The sequence below is a fragment of the Ranitomeya variabilis genome, chromosome 4 (assembly GCF_051348905.1).
Source record: "Ranitomeya variabilis isolate aRanVar5 chromosome 4, aRanVar5.hap1, whole genome shotgun sequence".
Taxonomy (NCBI): domain Eukaryota; kingdom Metazoa; phylum Chordata; class Amphibia; order Anura; family Dendrobatidae; genus Ranitomeya; species Ranitomeya variabilis.
The window spans coordinates 495,083,073-495,093,776 of NC_135235.1; the positions used below are offsets into that span (position 1 = coordinate 495,083,073).

The 10,704-nt window shown below is 47.4% G+C and overlaps 1 non-coding gene across 1 annotated transcript; it reads right to left on the bottom strand.

The window, feature by feature from the left end:
• Positions 1 to 10,371: 10,371 nt before the first annotated feature.
• Positions 10,372 to 10,444, bottom strand: TRNAM-CAU (transfer RNA methionine (anticodon CAU)). The gene has a single exon. It is a non-coding gene; the product is annotated as a tRNA-Met (tRNA).
• Between the last annotated feature and the right edge of the window lie 260 nt (positions 10,445 to 10,704).

Consider the following 10,704-nt stretch of genomic DNA (forward strand, 5'->3'; position numbering starts at 1 on the left):
ATTCTCTTACCAACCCAAGGGGTCCCCGGACTCGCCTGCCGTACAGGAGCTCGAAGGGGGAGAACCCCGTCGAGGCCTGCGGAACCTCTCGGTAAGCAAATAGCAGGTGTGGGAGGTACCGCTCCCAGTCGCGCCCTTGTGTCTCAACCAGCATGCGTAGCATCTGTTTGAGGGTACCATTGAAACGTTCACACAAGCCATTGGTCTGTGGGTGATACGCACTCGATACCAGGTGCTTCACCTGCATTTTCTTACAGAGAGCCTCCATTAGGTGAGACATAAATTGGGTCCCTCGATCAGTAAGCATTTCCCTGGGAAATCCTACACGTGAAAAGATGGCCAACAGGGCATCCGCCACCTTATCTGCCCTAGTTGACGACAGAGCTACTGCCTCTGGGTACCGGGTAGCGTAGTCTACCACAGTAAGAATAAATCGCTTTCCAGAGCTGCTGGAGACGGCCAGCGGGCCCACAATGTCCACCGCAATCCTCTGGAAAGGCTCCTCTATCACTGGCAAAGGGATCAGGGGAGCCTTAAGAGCAGGCCCCGCCTTCCCCACTCTTTGACAGGTGACACAGGAGCGGCAGTAGTTTGACACATCTGTCCCCATCTTAGGCCAATAGAAGTGTTGAGACAGCCGGGCCTTAGTTTTGCTGATACCCAAGTGTCCAGCTAGCGGGATCTCATGGGCAATCCGCAACAACTCACCCCGGAATTGCTGTGGGACGACCAGCTGTCTTTCCCTCAACCACTCCTTTTGTGATTCCCCGGGTACTGTCTCCCGGTACAACCTTCCTCCTTCCCAGAACACCTTCTCCTTATCAGTCTCGGAGAAGCGCGTCCCGGCGAGTTGTCTCAAACTCTCTAGGCTCGCATCTGTGTGCAGAGCGGCCTGAAACTCCTGGCTAGGGGAAGCCAAAAGCGATGTCAGGGTCCCTTCCCCACGGGAGCCCTCTGGGACCTGCACTGGGTCCACCTCTGGTTCAGTCACACTGATGACTGAGGAGGGTCCGGAAGGCAGACAGGTATCTGCGTTCCGGGCACTCTGACTGCGGGTGACAGCAGCTACGTAGGCTGTCTCCCCGGGGATTTCTACAGACCCAACAGCCGACGCTGCTATGGGCTCTACCTCCCCATCCACCCCCATTACCTCAGGAGCATTGCTACTTATGGGCCAGTTACCTTCCTCGGTGGCACTGGTCAATTGCATGGCATCACCTTGCTCACGGTTCCCATGTATCTCCCCATTTCTTGTAGCACCGACACTTGCCCCTGCTAGGGGTTCCTCAGCCGTCTCACTCCGCAGAGCGACGTGGCTGAGCACTCCTGTACCTATGGACACATCAACTTTCACAGAAACATTATTATCAGATACAGTTGGCACAGGTACAACATTTTCACCATCAATCCTAGGGAAAAAATGGTTAACAGATGCATCACTACAAGATAAAGCATGGTCAGGTAACACATGCGATTTCCCATCATCATCATCATCATCATCATCAGGGTTAACTTTACCCTCATTAGTAGATTGGGGAGGAGGGTCATCCACGAAGTATGCAACCAACCTCCCCAAATCAGTCCCCAACAAAACATCAGTGGGCAAATTATCAGACAGCCCCACTTCCTTCACCCCGCTCCCGGCACCCCAATCAATAAAAACCCGGGCCATCGGTAAGGGACAGCTGATGCCCCCAATCCCAGTGACAGTTAGGGTTTTCCCCGGAATGATTTCTTCAGGGGCCGCCAGTTCGGGTCGGATGAGGGTTCGTTCAGCCCCGGTGTCCTTGAGGCCTGTAGCAACACGACCTCCCACAGTGACGGGCTGTACGTTGTCACACACCCTCCCAACCACACCACCCACCAAAAGAACAGCTGCATTAGGCCCTGGGGCCTGGGATGAGGGGTTCTTCTGCTTGGCTGGACATTGGTGACTGAGGTGTCCAGTCTGCCTGCAGTGGTAACACTGGCGAAGTTCGGTGGTAGGTCTGGTGCTGTTGGCCACGGGGACAGGACCTCTGGTGTGTTGGCTGGCAGGGGTACTGGCGTTGGCTGCAGGCTTACCCCCTCTCCAGCTGGTGGTGACTGGCTTCCGCACTTCCGATCTACGGTTGGCCTCATAGGCATCGGCAATCTGCGCTGCTTTCGTCACGTCTTTGGGTTCTCTGTCCATCACGAACTGTCGCACCTCAGTTGGGCAAAGACGGAAGAACTGGTCTTTGATCATCAGGTCTCTCAGCTGTACAAAGGTGGTCACTGACAGTCCTTGGGTCCACTGGTCAAAGTGGGTCCCCAGTCCATGCACCACATCACTGTAACTGTCGTGTGGGCCACGTTGGAGGGTCCGGAACTTTTTACGGTACACCTCGGGTGTAAGCTGGTACTTGGCTATCAGAGCCTGCTTGATGGCCTCATAGTCACCATCTTGTTCTTGAGGGAGTGCAGCAAACGCTTCCAGAGCTTTTCCTCTCAGCCCTGGTGTCAGGTACCGTGCCCATTCTTGTGTAGGCAGCTGGTACTGCCTGCAGGCTTTCTCAAAGGCCCGCAGAAAAGTGTCCAAGTCCCCATCCTTTTCCATAACAGGAAAGTGGTCGGGCCGGGGCTTTGGCGTCTGAGCGCTGCTGGGCTCACGGCTGGACTGGGACGACCCCTGCATTTGCAGTTGGGCCATCTGCAGCTGGTACTCCCGCTCCGCTTGGGCCTCTCGCTCGGCTCGCTGGGCCTCTCGCTCAGCTCTCTCGGCCTCTCGCTGGGCCTCTCGCTCGGCTCGGGCCTCAGCCTCCTGCCGGTATTGCTGAATCAGCTGCCGACGTCCCTCATGGTCGTCAGTGGGGAATTCTTTCAAGGCTGCCTGCAGGTGGGGGTCCAATTCGCCCGGATTGCTAACGGGGCGAGCATTCAGTGGTTGGACCTCTGCTGCAGCACCATGTTCGCTGGTGCTGGCATCTGCGGCTTCTGGGCTCTGTGAGTGGTCTAGAGCGGCTTCCCATTGCATCAGGACTGCGACCAGTTGGCTTTTGTTTTTGTTTGCATAGTCAATGTGCTGTGACTTGCACAAGGCCACAAGGGTGTCTTTGGTCTGCTGCTCATAAAAGGTTTCTCCCAGCACAACCATGGTTGCCAAATAAAAGATAGGATAGAAAAACGAAGAAAAAGGGAAGGGATAATTACCAGTACACAATTGTCTCACAACTAATAAACACTGAGTTCGTTCTCCAAACTTATTTGCGCAGAGTTCTCGCAAGAACTTTCTGCAAGTTTTTAGTGAGAGGAATGATTGCTCAAACCAAATCACTAATGCTCTAATATCCCACCGCCTTGCCACCAATTTGTCACGATTCACACCGTGACTGTCAAGATCCCTTAGCCGCTGCCCACAATATGTCACGGATTGGGGTGACTTTAGACCAGCAGACGGCTATCACATGTGCAGGGGGGCTTATCCTAGTTATCCCTCCACTGCCACAATGTGATGAAAAAACACCCACGAGGCTATTGACCTCTTGTTTACAGCAGGGGCTTATTTTAGGTATCCCACTGCTCTTCAATATACCATGAACTGCAGGGATTTGTGTCTATCCCGCTTACAGTTCCACTTAACACTTGCAGCTCTCTGGCGCCCCCCTTACTCTCAGGTCAGATTAGGTACTGCACCTGGGGTAATTAGTCGCCAGAAAGGCTGCCTGCTATGTACTGGCTATTGGGCGCACTACAGCAACGCGATAACTACTCCCACTCAGGCAGGAACAATAATTATCAAGCCGCAGTCGCTACAGTGACCCCCCAACAGCCGGCACACGGTAAGCTGCCACCAGCGCCGATTAAACGGGTTCGGCTGCTAACCCAAAACAGTAGCGTAATTCCCTTCAGAGACAGGGTACGGTTTAGGGCAGGAAGAACGAACTAGTATTAAAGAGTATACCCCATAAATGATTTTTAGGCAGTGTTTATAAAATATTTTACAAAGATGTTACAAATGAGACAATTGCAAATATGTACAAGGTAATTATGAAACTAAAAGGATTAAATGAAGAAAAGATAACACTCACATATTCTCAGATCATTGCATTGCAGGCAACCAGACATCCCAGCTCATTTGTCGTGCTGCTCAGGCCTCACAGGAAAAGACAAGAAACAGGAGCTGGGGATCTGGCCACAAACTTAAGACCTACAGCTAGTGACATCACAGAAAGGGCTGGCTTTTCCAGATCCTCCTACCTTTCAGTCTGAGTACTTTGAATACAAATTGGTCTAATGCTTATAACTCCGTTCCAGTACATATCAGAATCATAGCACACCCAGCATTCAGCTTGTATTAACATGAGCTTTCTTATGAGATCAAATATGTCCTATTATTTACAGAGCAATCCCTACTTCTTCACCAGAGGGAGCTACAAGCCTGTGATTAGAGTCATTGATAGATCCACCGAGAGAGAATAAGAACATCTATTTTCGTGTTTTTAACGTAAACGGTTTGCGTAATATCTTACAAAAATGGAACAAAAGACTTTCATGATTCTAGAAGTTTCTCTAACAGTTCCTGCTAACACAAATTTCCCTTGCAGCTATGACCGTCGTAAATACCTTCCGTCAATAAAACTCCCCCACAAGGCAAGCTCTGCTACACAGACAGTTAGAAACACAGGGAAGGAAAGAGAACCAGAGAGAGGGGGGGTTTAGCCCCCGCATGCTAGCAAGAAAACTAACTTATGATATTTCATACCATATCGTGACACGGCCGTAATACACAGAAATGTTCCCAAAATAGTGGTCCGTATGTCATCCGTAGGCAGGGTGTGGCAGCGTATTTTGCGCATGTCATCCTCCGTATGTAATCTGTATGGCATCCGTACTGCGATATTTTCTCACAGGCTTGCAAAACCGACATCTAATGGATTTATGTGCTCAAATGTTCGTTAAAACATATATACAGTGTGTGTGTATATATATATATATATATATATATATATATATATATATATATATATATATATATATTATAATTTTAGACAGCGCTAGATATCATAAAAGCCGGTAATTCAATTGCCGGCTTGTGCTCTCTCCTTCCCAAACCCGACATGATATGAGACATGGTTTACATACAGTAAACCATCTCATATCCCTTTTTTTTTTGCATATTCCACACTGTTAGTAGTGTGTATGTGCAAAATTTGGGCCCTCTAGCTATTAAATTAAAGGGATAAATCGCGGAAAAAATTGGCATGGGCTCCCACGCAATTTTCTCCGCCAGAGTGGTAAAGCCAGTGACTGAGGGCAGATATTAATAGCCTAGGGAGGTACCATGGTTATTGGCCCCCCCTGGCTAAAAACATCTGCCCCCAGCCTCCCCAGAAAAGGCACATCTGGAAGATGCGCCTATTCTGGCACTTGGCCATTCTCTTCCCACTCCCCTGTAGCGGTGGGATACGGGGTAATGAAGGGTTAATGTCACCTTGCTATTGTAAGATGACATTAAGCCAGATTAATAATGGAGAGGCGTCAATTATGACACCTATCCATTATTAATCCAATAGTACGAAATGGTTAAAAAAACACATTATTGCAAAGTACTTTAATGAAATAAAGACACAGGGTGTTTTAATATTTTATTAGACTCTTAATCCACCTGAAGACCCTCGTTCTGTAAAAAAGGAAATATAAAAAAAACAACAATATCCCATACCTTCCGTCGTTCTGGTCACGTCTCACAATGTAAATCCATCTGAAGGGGTTAAAGCACTTTACACCCAGGAGCTCTGCTAAAGCAGCTGTGCTCGTGGTTGTAAAAAGACGGGGAATGAATGGAGTGCAGGGGAATGTCCTGTAGTTACCTCGAGTCGCGGTGATGCGCCCTCTGCTGGATGTCCTCATATGAACTCTAGCGTAGGAACTTTTCCCAGGCTCGAGTTCATATGAGGACATCCAGCAGAGGGCGCATAACCGCAACTCAAGGTAACTACAGGACATTCCCCTGCTTTCCATTCATTCCCCGGGGTTTTACATCCACGAGCACTGCATTAGCAGAGCTCCTGGGTGTAAAATGATTTAACCCCTTCAGATGGATTTACATCGTGGGACGTGACCAGAACGACGGAAGGTATGGGATATTGTTGTTTTTTTTATTTTTCCTTTTTTACAGAACGAGGGTCTTCAGGTGGATTAAGAGTCTAATAAAATATTACAACACCCTGTGTCTTTATTTCATTAAAGTACTTTGTAATAATGTGTGTGTGTTTTTTTAACCATTTGGTACTATTGGATTAATAATGGATAGGTGTCATAATTGACGCCTCTCCATTATTAATCTGGCTTAATGTCACCTTACAATAGCAAGGTGACATTAACCCTTCATTACCCCATATCCCACGGCTACACGGGAGTGGGAAGAGAGTGGCCAAGTGCCATAATAGGCGCATCTTCCAGATGTGCCTTTTCTGGGGTTGCTGGAGGCAGATGTTTTTAGCCAGGGGGGGCCAATAACCATGGTACCTCCCTAGGCTATTAATATCTGCCCTCAGTCACTGGCTTTACCACTCTGGCGGAGAAAATTGCGCGGGAGCCCATGCCAATTTTTTCCGCGATTTAACCCTTTAATTTAATAGCTAGAGGGCCCAAATTTTGCACATACACACTACTAACATTAGTAGTGTGGAATATGCAAAAAAAAAGAGATATGAGATGGTTTACTGTATGTAAACCATGTCTCATATCATGTCGGGTTTGGGAAGGAGAGAGCAAAAGCTGGCAATTGAATTACCGGCTTTTATGATATCTAGCGCTGTCTGAAATATATATATATGTGTGTGTCTCACTGATAGATAGAATAGGTAGATAGATATATATATATCTATGTGTAGACATTTATTCTACCTATTCTATTCTGTCAGTGTGATTTTACTGTACACCGCACTGAATTGCCAGCTTTTCTTTAGAACACCGGTGCCTATTTCTCGCAAGTCACACGCATGGTCCGTGTGTAATCCGTATTTTTCTCGCCCCCATAGACTTTCATTGACGATTTTTTTGCGCAATACGGTGACAAACGCAGCTTGCTGCGATTTTCTACGGCCGTACAGAGACTGACGCGATTCGAATTGCTAATAATCCTTAATTCCAAGTATTTGCTACCCGAAATGCGTTGGAGGACATATCTTTCATCATTGCCTTAAGTACGTCTGGGGCTATAGAATGAAACCTGTCATGATTTTCCAATAACTGGTGCTGGATTTTCCCCTGAATCCACAACCCTCCATGCACAGGAGGATGGTGAGGAGGACTTGGCTTTTTCTTCTACTTCTGTAGCGTATTCTCGTCTGGTCTTGTTCCAATGCAAGATGAAATACTTTTCTTTTTTTTCTTGAGTTGGGAGATAAGAAGGTCACCCTTTTCATGGTGATTACCCCATTGATCGATTTTAAAATACAAAATGAGAGGGCGTACAGATTTTTAAGTTTTGGTATATTGCTGTACCATTAGTCCTGGTATATGGATACCTCCAAACCGTACTGAACAGGGACTAATAAAACACCAAGGATTCACGGCAGTGATGGCACATAGGACTTTTCCTGTATGTTACACTGAGAAGTCCCAGGTAATAAAGTCCAAGACAAGATTAACATATATCAGATACAGTGGAGCTACTGATCTCTGCTAAGGATGGGGAGGAAAATATTGCTGCCAAAATATTTCCACACTGGCACGCCTATGGTTTTATTTCTGGATTATTACTAATGAAGCCACATGTCCGCACTGCTAAGAGGGCTCTATTTCTGGAAGTTATTATCTGTCTCTTCATGTGCATCAATAATATTTCCTGCTGCTTGTACTGGATACATGATGAGCCCGGCGTTATTCTACAAGGCTTTTCTTATAAGCAGAAAATATCTTCTTACTTTACTCCTTCGTTTTAGGTCATTTGAGATAAAGGGAACATGTAACCTTCAGAGGTTTTTTTATCATAATTAGTGAGACTTAATTGTTTTAGAACCTGCCTTTTTCCCAAATATACAATGAGATGACACTGGTGAAACTTTGCACCGTCATGTCCAGATGTCTCTACTGTACTCCCTGTTAGTACATCATCACTGTAGGGAAACCTACACAAACATGGGGAGAACATACAAACTCCTTCAGGAGTTGTCCTTGGTGGGATGTGAACCCAGGAGCCAGTGCTGACCACCTGTGATGAAGCTGTGATTGTGGTGAAACGTTGGGAAGTGGGAACAATTCTTGTGCATTTATCAATAACAGGACGTTAATCCAGAGCCTCATCCAAAAAAGCAAGACAGGTGCTATATAACAGTAACCATTTTATTTCTATGGCCCCAATATATTCCACAGAAGAATTAGGTGGGAACAAGTAGAGACAATAAAAATATTATAGAATAACACATAATTCAACACAAACCAAGAGGAGTGAGGGCCCAGCCCGCTAGCTTACAATCTATAACTGGTGCAAAACCTTTTTGGCCCAAGGGCAATATTTTCACACTGATCCAATCCTAGGGCCGCAATAAAAATGAAAGGGGTGACATTTTTGCCATGACCATAAATTTAGGAGTTGCAGTTACATCCTCGTAAACTGTGTGAATATGTCCTAAAGAGTAAGGCTACTTTCACACTAGCGTCGGGCTTGGCCCGTCGCTGTGCGTCGGGCCGAGGTTACCGACGCTAGTGTTGTATACGCCGCACAACGGGGGCAGCGGATGCCATCCGCTGCCCCATTGTGAGGTGCGGGGAGGTGGGGGCGGAGTTCCGGCCGCACATGCGCGGTCGGAAAAAGCGGACCGTCGGCGGCAAAAAACGTTACATGTAGCGTTTTTTTGTGCCGACGGTCCGCCACAACACGGCGCAACCGTCACACGACGGTTGCGACGTGTGTCAATCCGTCGCAATACGTCGCTTAATGTTAGTCTATGGGGAAAAAACGCATCCTGCAAGCACTTTTGCAGGATGCGTTTTTTCTGCAAAACGACGCATTGTGACGGATTGCAGTTAACGCTAGTGTGAAAGTAGCCTAAGAGGTCATGCTTGCACATGGCTTTCTACAATAGGTCATGGGTTACTTTGCTTACTGCCTAATGACTCAGAATTCCCATAAACTACAGTGAACCCAGAGACATGGAAGACCACCTGTCTAATTCACACACTCCTTTCTGGAACCAAACAGGATAAGAGACCCCATTCTCCTGATCTATGAGGCATCCACAGAGGTCTCACATCTCCATTAATACTTGCCACTCCCTGCTCCTCAGCTGCTGCCGCTCCTCTTCTGTGTGTGGCGGCCCACATGTAGTTACGATAACCTGTCAGACAAGCATTTTTCTGTCTATATGGTTGGGGGCCACACAGAATGGCATCGTGGGCCGTATCATGGGCTATGGCCACAGGTTGTGCACCCCTGATGTCTAAAATATATGCACTTAAAATGATAAACCTTCAAAGTGTATGGGATTTTAAATTTCACACTGTCACTATATCTACATCATGTCCATGAACCATTTGGTAATGTATAAATAATAAAAATGAAGTTTCAGCGATCTGCCAGAGAGCGGCTGTCCTGCTGGAGCTTAATATCCTTTTCATTTTTCTTCCATTACTGACTGAATTCCTCTGTGAGATCAGCTCTTTCTCCTCCTGGTTATTTTCGTCTCTGACAGGGAAGTGTCCAATATTGTCATTGGTTCACTGCCTGGATGCTGAAATTACCACACATTGTTAATCCCTTCACGACCTATGACGTATAGGTACATCATAGGTCGTTTCCCTCTGTTTGACGCAGGCTCCGGCGCTGAGCCCGCATCTTTCCCGACACATGATAGCGGATCTGATCAGCTGTCATGTGCCTCTAACAGCCGCGGGGGAAGTTGTGATCTACCCACTGTTGTTAACATGTTAAAGGCCGCTGTCAATCTCTGATAGCGGCATTTAACATGATCGGCTACGGAAGCATGTCATAAGACCCACCCATCGGAGCCCCTGTCACATGATCGCGGGGCGCCAATGGGTTGGCATGACACTGGCTCTCCCAGGGCTCGCGTGACATTATTATGTCACGCGAGCCCTGGGAGAGCGAGTGCGGCACTCTGGAACGTAACCGGCACCAAAGGTGAATAAAGGGACTGTCCACTACTTTAAAATAGATATTATAGGGTACTGGAGTTGTGTGAAAACAATAAAAAAACAACAATATTCACCAACCAACCGGGCTGACAATATACAGTATAAGACCGGGGTCACGCTTGTGCAATGCGAGAAACTCACATCAATACCCGGCATAAAAATACATGCAGCCGCACACTCCGGTCCCGAGTACCCGTGGCAGTGCCAAGTATTGATGCGAGAGACAATCAAATGTATTAAAAAAATACGTGCCCCGTGTGAGGATCGAACTCACGACCTTCAGATTATGAGACTGACGCGCTACCTACTGCGCTAACGAGGCTTCTAAGAAACTCTTCCGGTCAATGCTACCAGAGCTTACACAAGACGCTATGGACGCAGAACACTTTTCATCGTACAGCCTTTACTCACACGTTACTTTGACCTCAGACCCAGTGCTCGGCCGCCCGGTGCCGATAAATTACGTAACGACTCACATGATGTGTTTACAAGCGAGAGCGCGAACAACAACGGCAATGTACCCGTCTTGCCACAAGATGGCGCTTCACGTTCAGAAGCCGCCCCCTTGTGATGACGTCATAG